The sequence below is a fragment of the Saimiri boliviensis genome, chromosome 1 (assembly GCF_048565385.1).
Source record: "Saimiri boliviensis isolate mSaiBol1 chromosome 1, mSaiBol1.pri, whole genome shotgun sequence".
Classification (NCBI taxonomy): Eukaryota; Metazoa; Chordata; class Mammalia; order Primates; family Cebidae; genus Saimiri; species Saimiri boliviensis.
The window spans coordinates 193952829-193979966 of NC_133449.1; the positions used below are offsets into that span (position 1 = coordinate 193952829).

General features: G+C 37.4%; 1 protein-coding gene and 1 pseudogene across 2 annotated transcripts in view; one reads left to right on the forward strand and one right to left on the reverse strand.

The window, feature by feature from the left end:
- COMMD10 (COMM domain containing 10) overlaps positions 1-27138 on the reverse strand; it is a 194657-nt gene that overhangs the window by 81681 nt on the left and 85838 nt on the right. The gene's annotated exons all lie outside the window — the stretch shown is intronic.
- On the forward strand, positions 9912-10024 carry LOC120365699 (U6 spliceosomal RNA; annotated as a pseudogene).

A 27138-nucleotide genomic window follows, 5' to 3' on the forward strand; every position in this document is an offset into this window, starting at 1 on the left:
TTCATCAAGGATATTGGTCTGTAGTTTTCTTTTTTGGTCATGTCCTTTCCTGGTTTTGGTATTAGGGTGATGCTATTTCATGGAATTAATTAGGAAGGGCTTCTTCTTTCTCTATCTTGTGGAATAGTGTCAAAAGGATTAGTACCAATTCTTTGAATGTCTGGTAGAATTCTGTTGTGAAGCCATCTGGTCTTAGACTTTTCTTGTGGTAATTTTTTAAATTACCATTTCAATTCTACTGCTTGTTATTGGTCTGTTCAGGGTAGACAATTCTTGCTGATTTAAACAGCTAAGAAAGTTGTATCTTTCCAGGAATTTATCCATCTCTTCTTGGTTTTCTAGTTTATGTGCATAAAGATGTTCACAGTAGCCTTGAATGATCTTTTGCATTTCAGTGGTGTCAGCTGTAATATCTCCAGTTTTGTTTCTTAGTGAGGTTATCTGGATTTTCTCTCTTCTTTTCTTGGTTAATCTTGCTAATGATCTATCAATTTTATTTATCTTTTCAAAGAAACAGCTTTTTGTTTCATTTATCTTTTGCATTGTTTTGTTTCAATTTCATTTAGTTCTGCTCTAACCCTGGTTATTTCCTTTCTTCTGCTGGGTTTGAGTTTGGTTTGTTCTTGTTTCTCCAGTTCCTTGAGGTGTAACCTTAGAGTGTCAGTTTGTGCTCTTTCAATCTTTTTGATTTAGGCATTTAGGGCTATGAACTTTCCTTTTAGTACCGCCTTTGCTGTATCCCAGAGGTTTTCATACATTGTGTCTATCAAAAACGCATGTTTTGAATGAAGAGACCTCCCAAACAGGCTTTGTCTGAGCAACATGGCTGTTTATTCACCTGAGTGCAGGTAGGCTAAGGCTAAAAAGGGCATTGGCAAAGAACAGTGGGATAAGAGTTGGTTTTATAGGTTTGCACTGGGCAGTGAAAAGTTACAGAGTAAAGTCAGTTACAGTGGTGGGGGTAGGGGCAAGGAGTATACACTACCATAAGTTTAGTTACAATGGTGGGTGGCTAAGAGTAGTTAAGATGGTAGGGTGGAGTGAGGGGTAGTCACATTATCATAATAACAGTTAAGATAGCAGGATGGGGTGAGGGGCTTGTCCAGGGAAACTCTGCTGGACAATTAGGGATAATGGCAAACACAGGTGGGGGGTGGGAGACAATCAGCAGAGGCAAGCAGGACTTCGGACTTTCAGGCTCCAGGCTTGCATATGGAGACCTGACAGTGTCACAGTCTGGCTTGCATATGGAGACCTGACAGTGTCACAGTCTGGCTTGCATATGGAGACCTGACAGTGTCATTATTGTCGTTCAGTTCAAAGAATTTTTTAATTTCCATGTTGATTTTGTTTTTGACTCAGTGCTCATTTAGGAGCAGGCTATTTAATTTTCATTTATTTGCATGGTTCTGAAGCTTCCTTTTGGAGTTGATTTTCAGTTTTATTCCACTGTGTTCTGAGGGAGTGCTTGATAGAATTTCAATATTTTCTTAAATTTGTTGAGGCTTGTTTTATGGTCTATCTTGGAGAAAGTTCCATGTGCTGTTAAATAGAATGCATACTCTGTGGTTGTTGGATAAAATGTTCCATATGTATCTGTTAAGTCCATTTGTTCCAAGGTATAGTTTAAATATAGTGTTTCTTTGTTGACTTTCTGTATTGATGACCTGTCTAGTGCTGTCAGTGGAGTACTGAAGTTCACCACTAGTATTGTGTTGCTGTCTATCTCATTTCTTAGGGCTATTAATAATTGTTTCATAAATTTGGAAGCTCCAGTGTTAGGTGCATACATGTTTAGGACTGTGATATTTTCCTGTTGGACAAGGCCTTTTACCATTATATAATGTCCTTCTTCGTTTCTTTAAACTGCTGTTGCTTTAAAGTTTATCTGATACAAGTATAGCTTGACCTGCTTGCTTCCTTTGGTGTCCATTTGCATGAAATGCCTTTTTCCACCCCTTTACTTTACGTGAGTTCTTATGTGTTAGGTGAGTCTCCTGAAGGTAGCAGATAGTTGGTTCATGAGTTCTTATCCATTCTGTGGTTCTGTATCTTTTAAGTGGAACATTTAGGCCATTAACATTCAATTTCAGTACTGAGATGTGAGGTACCATTGCATTCATTGTGCTCTTTGTTGCCTATGTACTTTCGTTTTTGTTTTTGCATTTTGGTTTTATAGATCCTGTGTCATTTATGCTTCAGTGAGGTTCTGTTTTGCTGTGTTTCCAGATTTGTTTCAAGATTTAGAGCTCTTTTCGGCAGTTCTTATAGTGGTGGCTTGGTAATGGCGAATTCTCTCAGCATTCGTTTTTCCAAAAAAGACTATTTTTCCCTCATATATGATGTTTAGTTTCTCTGGATACAAAATTCTTGGCTGAAAACTGTTTTGTTTGAGGAGGCTAAAGATAGGGTCCCAATCCCCTCTAGCTTGTAGGGTTTCTGCTGAGAAATCTGCTGTTAATTCGACAGGTTTTTCTTTATGAGTCACCTTGTGCTTCTGTCACACAGCTCTTAAGATTCTTTCTTTCATCTTAACTTTGGATAACCTGATGACAACGTGCCATGATCTTTTTGCCAGAATTTCCCAGGTGTTCTTTGTTGTTCTTGTAGTTGGATGTCTACGTTTCCAGCAAGGCCAGAGAAGTTTTCATGGATTATTCCCCTAAATATGTTTTCCAAGCTTTCAGAATTCTATTCTACCTCAGGAACAGCGATTATTCTTAGGTTTGGTCATTTAACATAATCCCAGACTTCTTGGAGGCTTTATTCACATTTTCTTATTCCTTTTTCTTTGTCTTTGTTGGATTGGGTTAAGTTGAAGACCTTATCTTTGAGCTCTGAATCTCTTAAACTTGTTCAATTCTATTGCTGAGACTTTTCATTTCACATTTCTAAGTTTGTCCAAAGTTTCCTGAATTTTTATTGTTTTTCTTTAAGGTATCGATTCCTTGAACATTTCTCCCGTCACTTCCTGTATTGTTTTTTGGATTTCCTTGCATTGGGCTTTGCCTTTCTCTGGTGCCTCCCTGATTAGCTTAATAACTCACCTCCTAAATTCTCTTTCAGGTAAATCAGGGCTTTCTTCTTGGTTTGGATCCACTGCTGGTGAACTAGTGTGATTTTTTGGGGGATGTTAAAGAGCCTTGTTTTGTCATATCACTACGGTTGATTTTCTGGTTCCTTCTCATTTAGGTAGGCTCTGTCAGAGGGAAAGTCTAGGGCTAAAGGCTATTGTTCAGATTCTTTTGTCCCACTGGGTGTTCCTTTGATACTCTCCCCATTTTCTTATGGATGTAGTTTCCTGTAAGCCAAACTGCAGTTTTACTGTCTGTCTTCTGGGTCTAGCCACCCAGCAAGTCTACCTGGCTCCGGGCTGGTACTGGGGTTTGTCTGCACAGAGTCCTGTAATGTGAACTGTCTATAGGTCTCTCTTCTGTGGATACCAGTACCCGTTGCAGTGGAGGTAGTGGGGCTGTGTGTGCAGTAAACTCTATGAGGGTTCTTAGCTTTGGTGGTTTAATGCTCTATTTCCGTGCTGGTTGCCTCCTGCCAGGAGGTGGCACTTTCCAGAAAGCATCAGCTACAGCAGTATGGAGAGGGACCAGTTATAGGCAGGGCCCTAGCACTCCCAAGATTATAAGTCCTTTGTCTTCTGCTACCAGGATGGGAAGGGAAGGACCATCTGGTGGGGGCAGGGTTAGATGTGCCTGAGCTCAGACTCTCCTTTGGTGGGTCTTGCCGAGGTTGCTTTTGGGGATGAGGGTGAGATTCCCAGGTCACTAGAGTTGTGAACCTAGGAGGATTATGGTTGCCTCTGCTGATTCATGCAGTTGTCAGGGAAGTGAGGGAAAGCTAGCAGTCACAGGCCTCACCCAGCTCTTACGCAAACTGAAGGGCCAATCTCACTCCTGTCGTGCCCCCACCAATATCCCCAATTCTGTTTCCAGGTGGTGGGCGAGATGGGCTTGAAAACTTGCCCCAGACTATCCACCTTCCAGCTGCAAAAGAAAAGGGGTTGGTTGTTCCCCCTCCTATTGATTCTGCATACCATATTTGTGCCCTCCCTGAGTTCTGGCCAGGAGACTTCTTACCCCATTCAAACTGTTACAAAGTTCAGCTAGAGATATGCTTCTCCCCGTGGAGTTTTATACCCTGCTCCTCCGTCTGCCCTCCAGATGGATCCCTTTGGTGCCAGGCAGGAATGACCTGCTTTGGACTCAGTGAGCTCCAGGGGCCTATCTGCTGCTTCCTCTACCCCTGTATTTCGCTTGCTCTCTAAATTTACTCAGCTCTAGGTAAAGTCAGAAACTTTCCCACAAACAGACCTTCAGTTTCTCTAGTGAGGATGTGTGTTTGGGAGAGGAGTGTCTGCCTTTCCTACTTCCACAGTTGGGGCACTCACAGCATTTGGGGCGTTGCCTGGGTCCTGCAGTAACAGTTTGCTTCCTTTAGATGGTCTGTGGGTCCTCCGGGATTGCTGGTTTGTTCTTGCAGTCAATCTGGAGTTAAAATTAACAATGCGAGCCTCCACAGGCTGCTCTGCCTGGAGCTGCAATCTAGTCCTGCCTCCCATCTGCCATGATCTCACAAGAGCAAGATTTTTAATACTAGAAAGTAATATTATAGCTCTGTATGTCTAAGATTATTTATCCATGAACTTATTCTCATTGATAAGTTGCAAGTAGTAAATAATTTTTTCAAATATGTATCAATACAACTATTCTAAATTCTCTGAATATGAATAGCTTTTAAAATGTTTATCTGTATTGTATATTATTAATAGGAACAAGGACAACAGACTGACTTTCCCACCATGTATGTGGCTATGTACTTTTATCTTGGCATATCTGTACAGCTTTCAGAGATCAGTTTTCATAATGAATAGTCTCAAATTCGGGGGAATTTATTGCATATTATAAATTTCCTAATATTGAATCAATCAGCCTACCACTCTAAAGGGTCACAAATTATAACAGGACTTTTAAAGTGAAGTGCTAAGTATCTGAATGCAAAAACCAAATGAAAAGGCTTGAAATTTCATTTGTAGCTTAATTAATCCAAGTTAAGCAGACCCCCAAGCAAGCCACATGATTGTTATGCAACTTTGTATAGCAGTCAGCAGCCCCTGCAAATATACTTCATTCTGACAGAATCTACTTTGGTTCTGTTTATTATTTAACAGATTCTGACCCTCACTTATGTGACTGCCTGTCTCTCACAAGAACAACTATATATAATTTTTCAAAAAAATGAACATATAGGCAAATCTCATTGAAAAATGCATTACATTACAAAAATATATTTTCTTTAGGTTCAAAAAAACTTAAACCAATTTCCCCATAGAACTAACGTTATAAGCAGTAGTAAGATTTCCAGACTAGTTTATAAAATTTAACATCTTTATTTAATGTGTTCTTAGTTGAACAACAGAACTTAATTCTAGGTAGTTGGGGGACCATAAGGAACAGGCATAGCAAAAGGGCAGTGTTTATTATTACTGTTTTTAGTACCGGGGGTAATAATACCAGCCGACACCTATAGAACACCCACCATGTGTTAAGGATTGTAATAAATACTTTACCTAGTTGGCTTCCTTTAGTTTCCATAACTACTCTATGAGATAGGTATTATTGTTTTCATTTTACAGGTTAAAAAATGGGCATCAAAAAAAAACTAAGTGACTTGGCTAAGGTCACACAGATTAGAAGTCATAGTGTCCCACTACTCATACTTAGGTCGACATAACTTGCAAAGTCCATGCTGCCTACCACTTTGCTACATTGCCAGGCTTCAAAATACCAACCTTCCTTCTCACAGCCTAAATTCCCAATCCTTCAATAAAAGTGATCCCAGCTACATAACAGGAGAAACAATTCTCATCTAATTTACACTAGATATAAATAATCTTGCCAGAAGTAGTGTTTTCATCATCTAAAAAGGAGGCAAGATTAATTCAACTGAATTCAATTATGGTATATTAGGTAGTGAAACAAAAGTAAGGAGAGCAGCTTGCAATGGAAACAAGATGAGCCCTACTTAAGAAGACATCTATACCTGTCTGACTGGCATCTTTTCTTTTTCAGAAATACCACTACACCATTCAGTATGATTCTGAGAGACTTATCAACCATGTGCCTTCCTTCTACAAACCCAAGTAGTCATGAGAACCAAGCGGGGCCACTACATTTTTCCCCTTGCAAATTATACCATTGGGGAAAACAACAGTCACTCATACTTACTTGAAATCTGGAACTATAAGAATGACACACATCTGCACATAGGCAGTCCATGGAGAGACCTTGTCAGAGAATAAAGCCAACACAGACGAAAACAAAACCGAAGGATGCAGAGACCAAACTGTATGGTGCTAGAACCCCTGGATTCTGTCATGGCTGAGGCTAGAGATTCACTTCTCATTTCATCACAGCTATTTGAGTCAATCAATTTCCCATTTTGATAAAGTTAATCTGTGTTAGGTCTCTGGTACCAGCACTCAAAAGAGTCTTCATTTAGAAAAGTCTTGATGTCATATTTTCTAGGCAGTACTTTTGGAAGTTCCTTATTCATTTTAACACTCACAGACATGGTACAAGCAAGAGGGAAAATGAAGAAAATTCCAATTTCAGATCAGGAATGACTAGTGAATGCTAAATAGAAGTATATACGAATGGTGTTGGCAAAGTTAAAGAAAGTATTGATAAATATATTTTCCTACTTAGAATATATACCAAAATCTGGAAGTAGCATGATTTCATCTATATACTCATATTTTCATTCATGATGTTTGACAGAAAATCACAATGTTATAGTGTCAAAACTGCATAAAGTTACATAAGGCAACAGGGTGTAAAATGTAGAAAAGTGCTTATCACAAATAAAATATATAGTTCCAGCAAATTTGATATGTTTAATTTGACTTTTAAAAATCCCTATTTTACATGACTTAAATATTCACTTAAAGTGTTTGTTCCCCAACTTATAATCTATCAATTTAAATCATTCTGAAAGTAAACATATAGCTATCTCAAAGTTTTACAGAACTTAAGGTTTGAGTTTTCATTCTTATCTTTCTGGATTAGTATTTCACCTTGAAGTTATTAGTTGCTTTCTATATTAATAATATTTCAGGTACAAAAGTTATATGTAACTAAGATATAAATAAGAGGTGTTCCTCAAAACATGGTAGCAATCCCTTACGATCCCAACTTAAGATGATTTAGCATTTATATTCCAAAGAAACAGAGAACTCTCAGTTGCTAATGACAGAAAAACCTAACCCAAACTAGTGTAAGCAAAAAGGTAGTAAAATGGGTCATGGGACTGAAACTATAGGATTAGAAATAGGTTTAGGGGCCGGGCGCAGTGGCTCACGCCTGTAATCCCAGCACTTTGGGAGGCCGAGGCGGGTGGATCACGAGGTCAAGAGATCGAGACCATCCTGGTCAACATGGTGAAACCCCGTCTCTACTAAAAATACAAAAAATTAGCTGGGCATAGTGGCGCGTCCTGTAATCCCAGTTACTCAGGAGGCTGAGGCAGGAGAATTGCCTGAACCCAGGAGGCGGAGGTTGCGGTGAGCCGAGATCGTGCCATTGCACTCCAGCCTGGGTAACAAGAGCGAAACTCCGTCTCAAAAAAAATAAAAAATAAAAATAAAAAAATAAAAATAAAAAAAAAGAAATAGGTTTAGGAATAGCTAGATATTTATCAAACTATAAAATATGGTAGCAATTTCTGTATATATGTGTACCATTTAGTTGTACTTAAATGTACAATTATTTTGTATATAAATAAAATTCTACAAAACGAATACACTGTCACTGCTATCTGTTCTTCCACATATTAATCAAATATTTTAGCTGCATATTTAGCTTTCAAACAGTTCCTAATTATAAAAGTTTCATAACATTTTCGACTAGGTACATATTTTGGCCTCAAAATATACCATCAGGACTCAGTTTCTCTCCCTCTATCCTCTCAGTCCTACTTTCTGATATTTTGGACTTCTTCTCAGCTCCATGTGATGTGTGAGGCTGTGGTGCTTGAATCTGTTACAGCTGTCTTTCAGTGGAGGTATCCTGATATATCCTCATCCAATCTCAACCCATCACTTTGCAAAAGGAGTAAAGTACGCTGATTGCTTAGGGATAGGTCACATGCATCATCTCTGAATTGGTGGAGGTAGCCTTACTCGAAGAGCAGGAAAGGGATAGATTCACCAAAGAAAAATCAAGGGATTTTTTCAGAAGATCAGGAGTGCATGCCCAGTACAAATTATTTCCTTTCATAATAAAGATAGTATTATATGCTTTAAAATTTTCATTTTGCTAAAATAGATGAATAATTTCTTGAAAATAGTACTATTCATTAGATTTTCATTACTGTTTTCCTCTGATGCTATGACTTAAATAATGAAAACTTTCATTTCCCCTCTCTTAAATCCCTTTTAGAGTGTTAACTGAAATTAAGGGTTTTGGCAGCTGTGGCTATAAAAAAGTAATAAGATATTTCCAAACGGAGATTAAGACCAATTTTTCCAAGAGAACTGTATTAGTCCAAGTTCTTGGTCACAAAAAATAGAAGTGATTTCTGGTTAAGCAGGAAAGGATTCGATGGCACAAAAAATGAAGATGCTATAGAAACAGACTTGGAAACAAGATGGCACTAAAGAAGGTTATGAAGCCAGAACTGCAACCAAAATCATGCTGAAAAGAAAGACAGCCTAGGAAGCCTCTGCTGAGAATGTGGTACCACCACCACTGCTGGTACCGGTATATCCACAGCTAGGAGACGATGGATGCTGCTCTAGCCACGAGAAGACTAAATTCTAAACTATCCCTGCTTCTTTGCAGCACTTTTCCTAGATGCGCAGTCTCATGCAGAGATTTCCAACTGGTTGATGGAAACTCTGTCACAGGAGGTCATATGCCCCAAACTCTTGCTGTCACAAGAGTTATGAGAGGAACTATCTGCCCCACTTTGGCATCCACAGAGGGAGGTGGAACCTAAGGGACTCAGAATAAACCCTAACATACAATGAGCCATCAATAATTTTTTTTTTATTCTTGTAAAACACTGTTTAAGGAATTATGTAGCAGATATTGTTTTCACAATGGTATTACGTGACTTAGAGCATAATCTTTATTAAAACAAACACATAGGCCAGGTGCAGTAGCTCATGCCTATAATCCCAGAACTTTGAGAGGACAAGGTAGGTGAATTGCTTGAGCTCATTAGTTCAAGACTAGACTGGGCAACACAGAGAAACCCCCTCTACAAAAAATACAAAAATCAGTCTAGTGTGATGGTGTGCACCTGTTGTCTCTGCTACTTGGAAGGCTGAGGTGGGAGGATTCCTTAAGCCTGGGAGGTGGAAGTTGAGCCAAGACCATGTCACTGCACTCCAGCCTGGATGACAGAACCAGACCTTGTCTCAAAAAAAGAAGGAGGGAGGCCGGGCGCGGTGGCTCAAGCCTGTAATCCCAGCACTTTGGGAGGCCGAGGCGGGTGGATCACGAGGTCAAGAGATCGAGACCATCCTGGTCAACATGGTGAAACCCCGTCTCTACTAAAAATACAAAAAACTAGCTGGGCGTGGTGGTGCATGCCTGTAATCCCAGCTACTTAGGAGGCTGAGGCAGGAGAATTGCCTGAACCCAGGAGGCGGAGGTTGTGGTGAGCCGAGATCGCGCCATTGCACTCCAGCCTGGGTAACAAGAGCAAAACTCCGTCTCAAAAAAAAAAAAAAAAAAAAGGAAGGAGGGAAGGAGGGAAGGAAGGAAGGAAGGAAGGAAGGGTGGAGGGAGGGACAACAGGAAAAGAAAGGAAAGTAAAGGAAAAGGGAAAGGAAAAAGAAAAGGAAAGGAAAGGAAAAAGGGAGGGAGGGAAGGAGAGAGGGAGGGACTGACCATGTGCTCACCTACTTCAGTAGCATATATACTAAAATTGGAAAGATACAGGGAAGACTAGCATGGCCCCTGCACAAATTTGTGAAGTGTTCCATTAAAAAAAGAAACACAAGAAAGATATATATATATATTTTTTTGAGACGGAATTTCGCTCTTGTTACCCAGGCTGGAGTGCAATGGCACGATCTCAGCTCACCGCAACCTCCACCTCCCGGGTTCAGGCAATTCTCCTGCCTCAGCCTCCTGAGTAGCTGGGATTACAGGCACGTGCCACCATGCCCAGCTAGTTTTTTTTGTATTTTTAGTAGAGACGGGGTTTCACCATGTTGACCAGGGTGGTCTCGATCTCTTGGCCTCGTGATCCGCCCGCCTCGGCCTCCCAAAGTGCTGGGATTACAGGCGTGAGCCACCGCGCCCGGCCAAGAAAGATATTTCTAATATCACACAATTATTGGTAGAATAGAGGCAAAAATGGATTACTCTAAATCAACCTTTTTGGCTCTAATTATAGCAAAATAATTCCATCCCCACCACACCCAGTGTATTCTGCCTGTAAAACATACTTTAAGTTAAGTGGGCTTAACAAGGCAAAAACAACAAACCTAAGAGGTGATCAAAGCTTGCCCCTTAGGAGTTTATCACAACAGGTGACGGACAAGTGTTTTCCCTCTCCATCATGAGTACTAATTGGTCATATAAAATCAGTCACTTACTACAAAGTGGTACCAATGTTCATCTAGGTTAGTTTCCATTATAGCTACTGGAAACGAACAGAGTAAACCTTCTGTTGTAAACTGACATAATGATGTTTTAGGTCACCCCTAAAGATTTCTGTCCATATCTGAATCTATATACTTGAAAAAGAAAAGCTGTCACTTGGTTCTTATATTACCAAACAGTTTCTGTTATTATAGGGTAAAGTCCCTTATTACTCTCTTTAGAATTCCACCCAAGACATATGGCTATAAGTTCAATAAAATAAAGTATAAGATGTAAAGAAAGTATTTTAAAAAACAGTGTTTACAACATAAAGTTGTTTGAATTAAAGTATAAATACCTGGAATCCAGCAATTTTATTTTTAAAATGTTTGGTTTAAACAAAAAATGAATCTAATTACTATACTATGCTTTCTCAACTCAGTTAAAAACAAACTATATTCATTTCCAAATTTCTGTTTGACATTTAAATTATAATAGCCTATAAAGATATCTAGGTGTTAATACATGAAGTAATTTAGAAATGATTTAATCTCCTTTGTAGCAGTAGTCTAAATCATTCTTTGTACAGCTATATATAGGTTGCTGGATATTTTTTTACATGAATAAAGAAGCTGTGCAATTAATATAAAGGTTACTTTTAATCACTAAAATTATCTTTAGAAAAAGAAACTCCAATACTGTTTACAAATCCATCAACTATGGTAGAAGTTTCTAAACATATGTATACAATTATATTTAAATTCATATGCAATTACTATTTTGCACATAAATAAAATTTACAAAACAAACACACTGCCACTGCTATCTGTTCCTTTGTATGTTCATTAATTTATCATATATTTTAGCTAAACATGTAGCTTTCAGATAGTTCCTAATTTTAAGTTTCATAACATTTCATTTATTCCACAGCATTAGGAGCTGAAATGGGTCTAATATATTCAGGAAGAAAACAGAATTCTGGGGTGTCCTTTGAACACATATTTTCCTATACTGTTTTCAAAGCTTTTGTTTTGCTTTTTAGAAACTTGACTCATTTGTCTATTATTTTTTAACTTCAGCATATACATGAAGTCATACTCAACATATAATGTGATTTGATTAAAAGTGCCATAAGAAACAAAATACTCAGCTTTCTAAGATTTGAAATTTAAAAAAAAATTTTTTTTTACATATATGTATTTTATTGCATTTTAGATTCTGGGGTACATGTGCAAAACATACAGGACTGTTGCATTCGTACATACATAGCAATATATGGTTTGCTACCTCCATATCCCTGTCACCTATATCTGGCATTTCTCCCCATATTATTCCTCCCCAACCTCCCCACTTCTTGCTGTTTCTCCCCTAGCACCCCCAACAGACTCCAGAGTGTGATGCTCCCCCTTCCTGTGTCCGTATTGTCACTGTTCAACACCTGCCTATGATGAGAACATGCAGTGTTTGTTTTTCTGTTCTTGTGTCAGTTTGCTGAGAATGTTTCCAGATTCAGCCATGTCCCTACAAAGGACACAAACTCATGTTTTTTATGGCTGCATAGTATTCCATGGTATATATGTGCCACATTTTCCTTATCCAGTCTATTATCGATGGGCATTTGGGTTGGTTCCAAGTCTTTGCTATTGTAAACAGTGCCAAAGTGAATATGTGTGTGCATGTGTCTTTATAATAGAACGATTTATAATCCTTTGGGTATACACCCAGTAATGGGATTGCTGGGTCAAATGGAATTTCTATGTCTAGATCATTGAGGAATCACCACACTGTCTTCCACAATGGCTCAACTAATTTACACTCCCACCAACAGTGTAAAAGTGATCCTATTTCTCCACATCCTCTCCCACATCTGTTGTCTCCAGATTTTTTAATGCTTGCCATTCTGACTGGCGTGAGTTGGTATCTCAATGTGGTTTTGATCTGCATTTCTCTAATGACCAGTGATGATGAGCATTATTTTCATACGTTTGTTGGCCTCATATATGTCTTCTTTTGAAAAATGTCTGCTCATGTCCATCAGCCACTTTTGAATGGGTTTGTTTGTTTTTTTCTTGTAAATCTGTTTTAGTTCTTTGTAGGTTCTGGATATTAGCCCTTTGTCAGATGAGTAGATTGCAAACATTTTTTCCCATTCTGTTGGTTGCCAGTTCACTCTAATGATTGTTTCTTTTGCTATACGGAAACTCTAGAGTTTAATTAGATGCCATTTGTCTATTTTGTCTTTTGTTGCTAATGCTTTTGGTGTTTTAGTCATGAAGTCCTTGTCTATGCCTATGTCCTGAATGGTTTTGCCTAGGTTTTCTTCTAGGGTTTTTATGGTGTTAAGTCTTATGTTTAAGTCTTTAATTCATCCGGAGTTAATTTTGGTGCAAGGTGTCAGAAAGGGGTCCAAGTTTCTGCTTTCTGCACATGACTAGCCAGTTTTCACAACACCATTTATTAAACAGGGAATCCTTTCCCCACTGCTTGCTTTTGTCAGGTTTGTCAAATATCAGATGGCTGTAGATGTGTGGCACTGCCTCTGAGGCCTTTGTTCTGCTTTTCTGGTCTGTATCTCCATTTTGGTACCAGTACCATGCTGTTTTGATTACTGTAGCCTTGTAGTATAGATTGAAGTCAGGTAGTATAGTGCTTTTTGCTTAGAATTATCTTGGCTATGTGGGCTCTCTTTTGGTTCCACATGAAGTTTAAGATGGTTTTTTCCAGTTCTGTGAAGAGGGTCATAGGTAGCTTGATGGGGACAGCATTAAATCTATAAATTACTTTGGGCAGTATGGCCATTTTCACAATATTGATTCTTCCTAACCATGAGCATGGAATGTTTTTCCATTTGTTTGTGTCCTCTCTTATTTCCTTGAGCAGTACTTTGTAGTTTTCCTTGAAGAGGTCCTTTACATCCTTTGTAAGTTGTATTCCTAGGTATTTTATACTCTTTGTAGCAATTGTGAATGGCAGTTCATTCTTGATTTAGCTCTCCTTAAGTCTGTTATTGGTGCACAGGAATGGTTGTGATTTCTGTACATGGATTTTGTATCCTGAGACTTTGCTGAAGTTTCTTACCAGTTTAAGGAGATTTTGAGCTGAGATGATGGGATCTTCTAAATATACAATCATGTAGTCTGCAAACAGAGACAATTTGACTTCCTCCTTTCCTAACTGAATACCCTTTATTTCCTTTTCCTGCCTGATTACTCTGACTACAACTTCTAATACTATATTGAATAGGAGTCGTGAGAGAGGGCATCCTTGTCTAGTGCCACATTTCAAAGGGAATGCTTCTAGTTTTTGCCCATTCAGTATGATATTGGCTGTGGATTTGTCATAAATAGCTTTTATTATTTTGAGATACATTCCGTCGATACCTAGTTTACTGAGAGTTTTTAGCATAAAGGGCTGTTGAATTTTGTAGAAGGCCTTATTACATATTTCTATTCTTTGTATAGCAAAAAGCAGAGGACAATAAAGGGAAGTATATATGTTGTACACCTATGATGCACTACTGGCTACAGTGCTTAGTAACTCTAGTGGAATAACTAATAGTTTTTCTTCACTTAAAATTCATTATGCTGCTAAGGAAAAGAAACTCTAATAAGGCCAAGGACACAACTGATGCACTGAACTGGGAAAGGCTAGAGATGTTAATTTATTCAGTCATTTCTTCAACAAATATTTTCTGAACTCCCTTCAAGTAACCAGTCCTATAACCAGCGGGATCCCTACTCTATAGAAGACATTAAAAGGCACAGAGAGAATGATAAACAAATTATTACAGATGTGACAAGTGCTGTGTAGAGAAGGTATAAATAAAGCCAGAGAACTCAGCCAGTTCAGGTCAAGATAAACCTGGTTTGGAAGATGACATCTGATAACTGAACAGTTAGGTGGGAGGAGTTGAGGAAAGCAGAGAGTGTTTGCCAAAGGATGGAACCTGCAAAAACCCAGAAAAGAAGATTATTAACTATATTTGTGAAATGAAAAAAAGTGCTTATAGCTAGAAAGGAGAGATAGAATTGTATAAATATAACGTCAGGGATATGAGACTATCAGAAGGTAATGCGAAAGCTGTTAAGTACTAAGTAGGGAAGTGAAACAAATTTACAAAAGCAGTTTGGGTTATGGGAGCAGAGTATACTGGAATGGGCTAAAGACCATGTAAATAAACAATTTGTTCAAAAAATTTGACTGTGGGGTGAGAAAGGGAGTTGCAGCTGAAACAACAAGTTGATTAATTTGTTACTTTCATTTAATTCTTGGATTTATTTGTACATGTTTAAATGTTGACAGTGAAAAGCCTACAGGGAGAAGGTGGGGGAAAGAAAAATTCCTCAGATGATTAAAAAGGGTGGAACCCAGACCTCAGGAAATTATAGGTAATCATTAACCCAATGTGTTATTTTCCCCAAAAGTGCTTGATGGTAGTAAGTCAGGTAAGATTTATCCAAGGTCACAGTTCTTACTGGTTGATACAACGATGACTAATAGGAAAAGATCTTGCAGACACTGAAATGAGAGTAAAGTGATTGGAGTCTAAGATAGATAAGATAATGAAAATAGTAAGGGTCTAATAAAGAGACCTCAATATAGTCACATAGGAGAAAGTAATCAGAGGCAAGATGTCTGGATTTGTTATTTCACAGTTGGAAAATCTGTAATGAAGGCTCCAAACATGGTTCTTTGTGGGTACAGTTCAATATGAGAGCTAAGGAGGTCAAGGAATTTTTCCACCAGGAATGCCCTCTTTGCATAGGACCCTTGTCCTTTTGTTATGTTTTGTTCTCTGAGAAATCCATGCAATAAGACAGAATGCAATTCCTCCCTATCCCCACCCTAACTCCACCCATTCCCACAAACTTTAAAACACCAAGGAGAAAGCAGGGTGGAATCCGAGAAAAAGGTAAACCAACAAATAGAATGCTTGACCCTGTTTTTGGTTTTTCAAGCCTTTTTGTAATACACAGACCCCTTTGTTTAATCAATATCTTACACAGAAATACAAATGGTAAAACGAAAAGTACAGCTGCTCTGCTAGAAGTAGGACCTGAGGTTCTGTTAAAATGCCTCTTGTCCTTGTCCTTCCGACTTACTTTATATCTAGAAGACACCTCGGACCTCAGAGCACAACTGACCATTTTTGCTTAAGCTGAACGAAAAAGTAAAAATTCTATGCTTTCTTAAGACCACACATCCCAGTGTAGATCACATGAGTTAAGACAATGTAAGGACCTATGGGCACAAAGCTCTAACAAATAATGAAGAAACTTTACTTGTATCTCCCTTTCTATACTTAGCAGTCAGACTTTTTCATCTTTGGGAAGAAACCTGCATGTGCCAAAACTTTTGTCAGACATTTTGTATAAATGCCTTCTATTCTTTTAAAATTCTTGTCAGGAAGTTATATTATTCTCATCTGCAAAAAGTTAAGGCCCAGAGAGGTCAAGTAACTTGCCCACAGTCACAAAGTTAAGTGAAAGAGTCAGAATACAAAGCTGATTTCAGAGCCCCAAAGTCGATTATATCACATTGCCTCCAAGATTCAAGAATTTAACAATGTTCCTCTATTACCACTTATATATAAACTCTTCTGGCTAAAAGCCCATAAAATGTTTTCTCATACATATTATTAAAAACAGCTCAGCCTTAGAGAACTATCATGTAACTGTTTTAGATTAATACGGCATAACATATGCATTCCAACAGATCTCTGCTGAATCTGCGTTCTTTTGGTAAATAACGACTCTACTGCTACTGGAGTAAAAGTTGATGTTGCTTTTTTAGGCTTGGTGGTCATTAGATCTTAACTCTACACCTACATAATTGATGAGATGATACCCTAGGAGTCAATGTTAACCAATATTATCAACCCAGAAAGGCTGGGTAGACGGGAAATTGCAACTACTAAAAATATGTGTATAAAAGTAACAAAAGTCATGGAAACAAATATTTGAAGAAAATAGTCACTGAATAACAAGATCATGAGAAAAAAAAGGCCAAATCAATTCAACGTATTGTAAAGCTGATTTTAATCAAAACCTTCAGGAAAAAAATAATGAAGGTCAGATACATAGTTAAGAAAAATAAAGAAAATGTAAATACATAATCAGGGAGCAAATATAAAAGGACTGACACGCTGAATTAAAAAAGACTGACACGCTGAATTAAAAAAAGAGAGAACTAAGGACCACATAGAAATGTCTGTCCTTTTTCTACGTGTTACTATCGTAACAATGTTTTCTGAAACAACCTGTGAGATCCATAAAACTTCTTTCACTAGTCATTAATAGTATTTTCCTGCCTCAATAGTACTTCAATCCTTCATGGTTACCATCACACTGAGCTTCAAAGTTGATAAAACCGATATAATTTTTATCAAGTCATTCTGCTCAAGAAATCTACAAAAGCATTCAGGTGCCTACCCCATAAAAACTACCTGGTTTGCAAGGACCTCTTCAATCCAGGCCCAGGTTACTAACTGAAATTAATTCCTACTGTGTACCTTCTACTCTTATTAGGCCACTCCCTATGCTCTGTGCAAGATCTTCTAAGCTTCTTCTTGTTCTCTCCACTGTGGAACAGCTCTTCTCATCACCACCTACCCATAGTGTCTCATTTCTTCTATATGCCTCAAATCAAGCCCATTCTACACAGATTTATGGGTATTTACAAATGGAAAGAGTACAAGGTCAAAGTCAGGAAACCTGGGTTCTTAGTCTGGTTCTGACATTATCCAGTAGTGCAACTCTGGGCAGACTTTTGAGTTAAACAGCTAGTCCAAACTTTTGTTTCCTCATCAATAAAGTGAGATATTTAATTAGATTATCTCTAAAATCTGTTTTAAAATTGTTTAACTCCTAGAACACTTATAGTCTTAATACTTTATCACTTAATTGTACATGAAAAGTTTTATGTGTATTGAATCTTATTTACTAGGTTATAAACTTCCTGAAGATAAAAGTTACGTATTATGTTTTACATTTTTGCAAACTCAGCAAGGTATGACATAGTGTTTGATAACATAATGGTTCTCTTTCAGATGTTTTATTTTAGCTATGGAGTCATAAAATTACATGGGTAAACACTGGGCCAGAAGCATGATGTATTGCATTTTAAAACATGCATTATTTTGTATTCCTTGAACAAATGAGCATATTTTGTATTCCTTTAACAACTGAGCATCTGAAATCCCTAAGTCTCTGCTTCAGGTATATTACTGAATAACATGTATCTAATGCAACTGAATAATTAAGGTATATTTTCTTAACATTTTAAAATGGAAGATGTTTATATGAATACATTCTAGTGGCTATCTGCATCAACTACAGCTAACCACCTCTGAGAATAAATCAGGGCATTAACCTTTATGCTAAAACCTTATTATAAACCAACTTTGCTTAATGCTACAGAAAAGCAGAGTCAACTAACTGCAAAAGGCCCATCTAGGCCAGAAAGTAAACTTTGCCAGAGATGGTATTATCCCCTGGTACTATAATTTTAAGGGCTTCTTAGGAATTAGAATGATGAATGTTTTCAGGGACAGGAATTCAAACAGGGGGCATCATCCCCCTTATTATAGTTATATACAAATTTTTAAAATTATAAATATTTACACATATGTACATATGTATACCCAAGATACATTTTTGGTGCCTTCAGGGATTTTATTGTACTTTAATGTGTGTTAATTTTATAGTAATTTTATAATAACTCCAAATATGTAATACAATGACCTACTTTAGAACAATTTTATGAAATAAGTTTTGTTTGAGACTTAAATCTTACTAATTAATCAGAGAATCTTAGAGGTGGGAAAAACTTAGAATCACAGGTCTAACACAATGTTTGTTACATAGTAGGGGCTCAATAAATACATATTTATCTAAGTGATCTTGTAATAGTAGTGAGAACAAAGAAAGACAATCCAAAATGAAGTGGTTTCTATTCCAACTCTATCATTCATTTAAGCAGTTGGCGCATTTTCACCTTACTTTACTTATCTCTAACTTGCTTTATCTATCATGTAGAGATACCTAAACATTAGGAAAATGAAGAAATTACAGAAATAAGGTTTTATTTCTTTTACAGGCATAAAACACAGAGGGCCCAAATAACTCTCAAGTATAGTATGTATCATTCTGAACCCTATCTTTTTAAGTTAGGGTAGATGCTCATATTATCTGAGTAAAGAATATTAAAGCCAAGAATGCAGGTTTATTTGCTCAGATAACAAGCATTTACTAAGCACCCACTATGTGCTGTGTAAATTCCAAGAGAAAAGAGATGAATAGGAAACAAAACTCAGTACAAAGCAGGATGGGAGATACATAAACAAATGAAAGCATGTTCAAAGTGAAATGGTCAGTGAGCAGTGAGGAAGGTTTGGGCAAACAAGAAAACCCTGGGTGGCATATAAGTTTTAAAAGATTGATAGGTATTTCCAGATGCAAAGTTAAGGGAGAAGAAAAGGGACAAAATATGCAAAGGAGAAGAAAATGATGATTGAAAATCTTTGGGAAGTTGAACACAGAAGGTTCCTAGGATGACTATGGAACAGTGGGATGAAAAGAAACTAACGGAATAGACAGAGACCTGACCCTTCAAAGTCACATTATTCTGCAGTGGGGGATCACTAAGACATTTTAAAGCAGGTATCATATCAGACTTTGTTTTATAAAAATGACACTAGATTGGGAGAGGAAGATTCTGAAGGCAAGAAGATAAATTAGGAGAATAATGCAGTCCCTTAGGATGGAGATAATAAAAGCTTCAGTTAAAGCAATCAAGATGAAAAGATATTAATGGAAAGAACATTTACATTTACATGTATTTTAAACATATGAAGACTAGAGGAGAGAGAAAAATATAGGGCTTTATTTTCTCAAAACCCATTCAAAATGTCCCAGCTTATTTCTGGTCCACCTAATACCATCAACCCCTTCCAAATTTCCCATCTCCATCCTTTTGTCCATTGGATCCCTGTCTTGATCATCTTTCTGAGGCTCTCCCAACACAATAGTAAATATTCTAGAACATCCCACCAGTCAATGGCACTGTAACTACCTTTGCAAGCCCATCCAGGAGCCTCAGCTTGACTGTGACCCCAAAAGATTGTTTCCTGCTTACCCAACAACTACAGACCAACTCTGGCCCCAGCGGACTATACCTTCCTTCTCTAACGCCAACTTTGGGGAAGGACCCTCTTCCAAGCTGTTCCTTCCTTAAATATTCTCTTCCTTCAGGCCTAGTATCTTTGTTATAGTTCTCTTTACACTTTTATAGTTACTAACATATCATAGCTTCATAATTCTTTATATTAAACTTTCCTTGTTTAAAATTACTTTGTGATTTCTGTCTCATTAGATTCAGAGAGATATTGGCAACAATTATAAGAAATAAATAACTTATGATACTTATGATGTGAGAATAAAAACATGAGAACCAACAACTAGGAATTTTTTTTTTTAAATAATAAAAAAATGAAAGTAAATCACCCATTAAGAGTCTCATAGGAGAATGAGACAGGATCTCACTCCATTCCCCAGGCTGCAGTGCAGTGACATGGTCATGGCTCACTGCAGCCTAAACCTCCTGGGCTCAAGTGGTCCTCTCACCTCAGCCTCCTGAATAGCCGGGACTACAGACACACAACATCATACTTGGCTAATTTTTTTTGTTTTTGTAGAGACAGGTTTTGCCATGTCTCCCAGGCTGATCTCCAACTCTTGGACTCAAGTGATCCTCCTGCCTTGGCTTCCCAAAATGCTGGGATTATAGGTGTGAACCACCGTGTCACCTTATTTATGGTAACTTACTGAGTAACTATTATATGTACACCAATTAAGACTACAACCTTATAGAACCTCAATATCAGAAAGCAGAATTTAAGACTTTAAAGTAAGAATTTTATATACATGATAAAGTAAAACATTAGGAAAATAACCATGAACAACATGAGCTTAGGGACTTTAAAATGAAGATGTACAAAATTAAAGAACCTGGAATAATAGTGGCAAACCCGCATGTCAGTCAACGTTAGGTTAAATGTTTCAGATTTGATTCTATGTAAAAGCCTAGAGCAGAAAGTCAGTCAGTCCAGGCGAGGCATGGTGGCTCACACCTGTAATCCCAACACTTTGGGAGGCCAAGGTGGGCAGATCACTTGAAGCCAGGAATTCGAATACAGGAATTCGAGTCCAGTCAAGTGGCCAACACAGTGAAACCCCATCTCTCCTAAAAATAGAAAAAATTATCTTGGCATGGTGGCAGATGCCTGTAATCCAGCTACTCGGGAGGCTGAGGCAATGAGAATCACTTGAACCCTGTAGATGGAGGTTGCAGTGCATCAAGATCGTGCCACTGCACTCCAGCCTGGGAGACAAAGAGAATCCGTCTCAAAAAACAAACAAGCAAACAAACAAACAAACAAGCAAACCAACCAACCAACCAACCAACCAACAGTGCGTAAGTCCAGAAAGCCAACAAGATCAGTGTGAGATTCAAGCTCAGAACAGTTTTTTTCTAAATTGTGGTACAATAACATAAAATTTACCAAATTAACCATTTTTAAGTATACAGTTCTGTGGCATCAGGTATATTCATATTGTTGTGCAACAACCACCACTATCCATCTCGACATTTTCATCTTCTTTAACTGAAGCTCTGTTTCCATTAAACAATAACTCTTTATTCCTTATTCTCCCTGGCCTCTAGTAACTACCGCTCTACTTTCTGTCTCGATGAATTTGACTACTTTATGTATCTCATAAAATAAAATCATACAACATTTGTCCTTTTGTGACTGGCTTATTTTACTTAGCATAATGTCATCAAGTTTCATCCATGTTCCAGCATATGCCAGAATTTTATTTTTTAAGAATGAAGAATATCACATTGCATGCATACATTGTATTTTGTTTATCCATGCATCTGCCAATGGATAACTGGTTTGCCTCCACCTTTTGGCTATTGTGAATTCTGCTGCTACAAACATGGGTGGATAAATATCTGAGTCCTTGTTATTCTTTTGAGTATATACCCAGAAGTAGCAACGCTGGGTCATACGGTAATTCTACATATAACTTTTTTATGAACTGCCATATTGTCTTCCAGAGTGCCTATCCCATTTTACATTCATTCCCACCAGCAATGTACAAGGATACCCATTATTCTTTTCAGGCTGCCATTTAAGAAACACCCATTGTGTGATGTAAGGACATCTACTTAAAACCATACATTTGCTCAACTTATTTATGGTAACTTACTATTATAGTCCACTGAGCTGAAGCAGTTGTTTTAAAGCCACTGCCCTTATGAAATCTGTATTTTAGTGAGATGATACAGACACAAAAATAAAACGAGCATATATATATGATATAATAAATACAACTGAGAAAAATAAAAAAAGATAAAGAGATAAAAGTAATGGGGGAGGGATTTAAATGAGGTGTTGAGAAAAGTCCACTCTGAATGTGGCATTTAGAAAGGTCCTCAGGAAGTAAAGGAAATAGTTATGAGAGACCACAAAGAGCTCTGTTCGCAAGCAAACTGGTTCTCCACATTTCTTAGTCAGCAAGCTATATTATATCTGTCATAAGATATAATTATTTGAAAGAAAGAAAAGTTAATTTACCTTTTTAAATCACTTAAAGGAGTGTCAAACTCTACTAAACATTAAGAAGTTGACCGTTTCTTTATAGAGAAGTTAAAATGGAACACATTAGTAGACTTAAAGGACAATTGTTAGCTCTGATTAAAAATTGAGTAAGAGTGGCTACTACCTAGAGAAAAACCAAAAATGGTCAGGAAAGGATTTCTGTAAAAACAACTATTGGCAAGTTATCCAGGTAAACTTTGAGGTTACCTCTAATGACTCACTTTATCTCACACTTTGTACCTCACAAACAAATCCGACCATCTCTACCTTAAAAGTACTTTGGAATTCCCCTTTCACTACCTCCATCATGATCATTCCAGTCTAAACCACTACCATCTCTTGACTGAATGGTTACCCCACGAATTGATTATCTATCCATTATGTCATTGCTCCCTTGCAATCTGTTTTCTGTATAGTAGCTATAATGATCCTTGTAGACTATAATTCAGATCATGTATCTTTTCTGCTCAAAATCCTCCATTTTGGGGAAAATTCAAAGTCTTTCAAAGTCTTTACCAAGGCCTATAAGGCAATAGAGAATTCCATGTCCTCCACACCCATTATTACTCTCACCTTATAAGCTGAACCTCTCTTCTCACTAGCCTCCTTCTGGGAATATAGCAAGCACACTTCCATCTCAGGGCCTTTGCACCTGTTGTTCCTGCTTACTGGATTGTTTTTCCTTAAGACACGCACATGTCTATTGGGTATCCAGTTAGATATTATCTAACCAGGAAGAAAAGCCTTCCCTGACTACCCTGTCTAAAACAGTACCTCTACTGGGCTCCATATCCATATCCTACTTAATTTTTCTTCATACTGCTTATCACAATCTGATAGAGTACACACTTATTCAATCTATATTCTTTCTCCACTTATTAGAATGAATGCTCTAAGAGAAAAAGGACTTTGCTTTGATTAGTGCTGTATCTCCAATACTTGCAAGCACATGGCACATGGCAAACTTTCAATAGATGTTTGTTGAATAAAGGAATGAATTCATATTACTGTGTTATGATTGTCCTTGTTCCAAAAAACAAAAACAAAACAAAACAAAATCCCCAAAACAATTGGAAAAAACATGGATCAACAAGGAAGGTGATACCCAACTCTTTGGCTTCTGTAGTTAGTACGTGCAATTCTGTTTGTATTTCTACAATGTATCTGGAGAAGGTGGATAATTTATGAAACTATAACTCCTCTACAGAAAACAAAGAACAGACCATAACTTTTGGAATGACTTCAGATCATAGCCGGAGAGGTAAAAATTAAAAGCTATCAAAAGTGGAGCGCAAATACTAAGTACTTCTCATTATAGACGAGGAAAATTAGTATTTTTTAAAAAGAAGCCATTTACAATGTGATGGCTGAAAATAAAAACTAGCTCTTTAAATATAAGTATATTTATACTAACTATATAAATTAAATTGCATGATCCAGTTCACCAAAACAAAGTGGAAAGTAAAATGTTAAAAGTCAGGAAATTCCAAAGTTTACACTTCTACTCTAATATTAACTTGCTTAAATTGGCTTATATAACATTTTAAAGGTATATATTTAACAGGAAAATTGAATATAACTACACTCATAATGTTGATATATCATTGCTAGAGGAAGTATAATTTAGGAATTTCCTGATTTCTAAGAACTGGTATTTAATGCCAAGGCATTAACACAAATTTTTTCTTTTGTAAACTACTTTAAAATTGGAATAAATAAGGAACAAGAGGCAGCTGTTAGATGAATTAAGATTATATGACTTTGCCTTAACCTTAATATTTACTATTTTCATTATATATTAATATAATACACATATAAAAGAAAGGGTTATATGTATTAATTTACATTATTATAAATCTCAATACTCAATGCTGTCATTATTTTAGGCAGTTTAAATTTTACAAACTTTATATGAGCAAAAGTTAAAGATTTATTTATGTTACACGAAATTATTAAAGACATCCTCTCATATTAAGTCAATACTTCTATGTCTCAAATTTTTGTAAAAATAGCAACACTGAAATTTCATAGTTTTCTTTTTTAAAAAAAATTTATTAAAAAGCATGGAGAGTTCAAGTTCCAACATCTCACTACCTCAGATTAGTAAAGGTTAGTAATATTTTAATCTTAACCTACATCTATGCACAGCCAGGATTCAGAAGCCCTGTGCTCCTCTTCTCCATGCCTCCTAGCCTAGTTCAGGGCTGTGGCTCTAAAAGATACCCTTTTAGGGGCATGACTTTGCAATACAGAACACTGTGAGTAAATCTTTTCAAACAGGAACTCAGCTCTGTTTTCTAAAGTATCTGACTAAAACTCTGTAGGACTGAAGATAAACCACTGAAATATTTCCTACCTAGGGCAGATAATATAAAGCAATAGGTAGTCTGAGCAAATGCTCCAGATTTGAGGGAGCTCCCATGATTCTGTAGAATCAAAAATGTAAAGGTCACTTGTAATTCAGGGTAGCCCATTTTGAAGCAAAGAGGCAGCATCAATATTCCTACAAAATACAGTTAGCATCATCATAGTATTTTTCTTTACATAATCTCTCACTCCGAGTCCTCATTTTCTCCTTTTCATCTCTGAAGCAGTGTAAATAATAGCTTTCCCACTCCTTTAATAACCCAAAGCTTTATTTACTTTCCTCTCCTACCTCCCTCCAAATTTAGATATTAAATAAAATCCTCTTTTTATAAAAATACTAGCTGGTAAGCCAATATGGGAGGTTTCCATAACATTCTATACAGTTTACCATATGTACTATATAAAGTTGCTGGGCTGAAAGATATATTTTTCCAGTCTTAAGGTTATTCTTCTGCAGGCTCTAGACCAGGCGTCCCCAAACTACGGCCCGCGGGCCGCATGTGGCCCCCTGAGGCCTTTTATCCGCCCCCGCCGCACTTCAGGAAGGGGCACCTCTTTCATTGGTGGTCAGTGAGAGGAGCACAGTATGTGGTGGCCCTCCAACGGTCTGAGGGACAGTGAACTGGCCCCCTGTGTAAAAAGTTTGGGGATGCCTGCTCTAGACATATCATTAAGCAAAATCTTATTTTGGACATCAACCACTAGCAGCTGAGTTTAAATACCATAATTCACAAAACAAAGCACAGCATTTCTGGTTTTTTTTTTTTTTTTTTTTTTTTTTTTTTGATACTTTAAATTCTGGGATACCTGTGAAGAATATGCAGGATTGTTAACATAGGTATACACGTGCCATGGTGGTTTGCTGTAACCATCAACCCGTCATCTACATTAGGTATTTTTCCTATGCTATCCCTCCCCTAACCCCCCAACCCTGACAGGCCCTGGTGTGTGATGTTCCCCTCCCTGTGTCCATGTGTTCTCATTGCTCAACTCCAACTTATGAGTAAGAACATGCAGTGTTTGCTTTTCCGTTCCTGTGTTAGTTTGCTGAAAATGATGGTTTCCAGTTTCACCCATGTCTCCGCAAAGGACAAGAACTCATCCTTTTTTATAGCTGCACAGTATTCCATGATGTTTATTTGATACATTTTCTTTATCCAGTCTATCACCGATGGGCATTAGGGTTAGTTCCAAAACTTTGTATTGGGAATAGTGATGTAATAAACATACGTGTTAGCTCTTGCTGCTTGATCCCTTTACCGTTATGTAATACCTTTCTTTGTCTTTTCTTATCTTTGTTGGTTTAAAGTCTGTTTTATCAGAGACTAGGACGGCAACCCCTACTTTTTTTTTTGCCTTCCATTTGCTTGGTAAATCCATCCTTTTATTTTGAGCCTATGTGTGTCTTTGCATGTGAAATGGGTCTCCTGAATACAGCACACAGATAGGTCTTGACTCTATCCAATTTGCCAGTCTGTGTCTTTTAATTGGGACATTCAGCCCACGTACATTTAAGATTAATATTGTTATATGTGAATTTGATCCTGTCATTATGATGCTAGCTGGTTATCTTGCCTGTTATTTGATGCAGTTTCTTCATAGTGTCAATGGTCTTTACAATTTGGTATGTTTTTGCAGTGGCTGATACCAGTTTTTCCTTTCCATATTTACTTATTCCTTCAGGAGCTCTTGTAAGGCAGACCTGGTGGTGACACAATCCCTCAGCATTTGCTTGTCTGTAAAGGTTTTTATTTCTCCTTCACTTATGGCGCTTACTTTGGCTGGATATGAAATTCTGGGTTGAAAATTCTTTTAAGAATGTGGAATACTGGCCCCCACTAGGGTTTCTGCAGAGAGATCTGCTGATAGTCTTTTAGGCTTTCCTTTGTGGGTAACCCGACCTTTCTCTCTGACTGCCTTTAACATTTTTTCCTTCATTTCCACCTTGGTGAATCTAACGATTATGTGTTCTGGAGTTGCTCTTCTCAAGGAGTGTCTTTGTGGTGTTCTCTCAATTTCTTGAATTTCAATGTTGGCTCGTCTTGCTAGGTTGGGGAAGTTCTCCTGGATAATATCCTGAAGAGTGTTTTCCAACTTGGTTCCATTCTCCCCGTCACTTTCAGGTACACCAATCAAATGTAGGTTAAGTCTTTTCACATAGTTTCATTTTTCTTGGAGGCTTTGTTTGTTCTTTTTCATTCTTTTTTCTCCAATCTTGTCTTTACACTTTATTCCATTAAGCTGATTATCAATCTCTGATATCCTTTCTTCCACTTGTTCGATTCAGCTATTGATACTTGCGTATGCTTCACAAAGTTCTCATACTATGTTTTTAGCTCCATCAGGTCATTTATGTTCTTCTCTAAACTGGTTATTCTGGTTAGCCCTTCTAATCTTTTTTTCAAGGTTCTTAGCTTCCTTGCATTGGGTTAGAATATGCTCTTTTAGCTCAGAGGAGTTTGTTATTATTCATCTTCTGAAGCCTATTGTCAATTTGCA